Raw genomic sequence first — 465 nt, 5'->3', positions numbered from 1 at the left:
TAACTGCGACACTGCGGAAACATCTCCACTTTCAGCACCAGGTCAGACGGAAATGTTAAGCGAGCAGGTGAACTGCTGAATCCCAGTTTTAAGGAGTTGGTCGTGGTGTCAAACAATGAGTTTCGCTTAATGATTAAAAATAAGAAATGTCAGAAGTTGGATTCAAACCCACACCTCCAGAGAAAACTGCGATCTAATCACAGCACCTTAGACCGCTCGGTGGTGTGTGTGGCCACCTGCAAGTTGATTTTGAACTTTTGTGTCCTGTCACAAAATTAAATGAGGGCAGCAGGCGTATCTCTGCCTGACACCAGGGAAACAATGAGACAGACCTTGGAACAAGGGTCTGGTTATTGCCAAACAGCAAAGAAAATATTAATTCTGAAAGAACAGTGGCCCCAACGTGATTTGAACACGCAACCTTCTGATCTTGAGTCAGACGCGCTACCGTTGCGCCATGAGGCC

The 465-nt window shown here is 46.2% G+C and overlaps 1 non-coding gene across 1 annotated transcript; it reads right to left on the bottom strand.

Moving 5' to 3' along the window:
• Nucleotides 1-393: 393 nt before the first annotated feature.
• Nucleotides 394-465, bottom strand: trnal-caa (transfer RNA leucine (anticodon CAA)). Its single transcript has one exon. It is a non-coding gene; the product is annotated as a tRNA-Leu (tRNA).

The sequence above is a fragment of the Pristiophorus japonicus genome, unplaced genomic scaffold (assembly GCF_044704955.1).
Source record: "Pristiophorus japonicus isolate sPriJap1 unplaced genomic scaffold, sPriJap1.hap1 HAP1_SCAFFOLD_210, whole genome shotgun sequence".
NCBI lineage: Eukaryota > Metazoa > Chordata > Chondrichthyes > Pristiophoridae > Pristiophorus > Pristiophorus japonicus.
The sequence above is the reverse complement of the archived record's forward strand: the minus strand, read 5'-3'. Positions and strand labels throughout refer to the sequence as shown.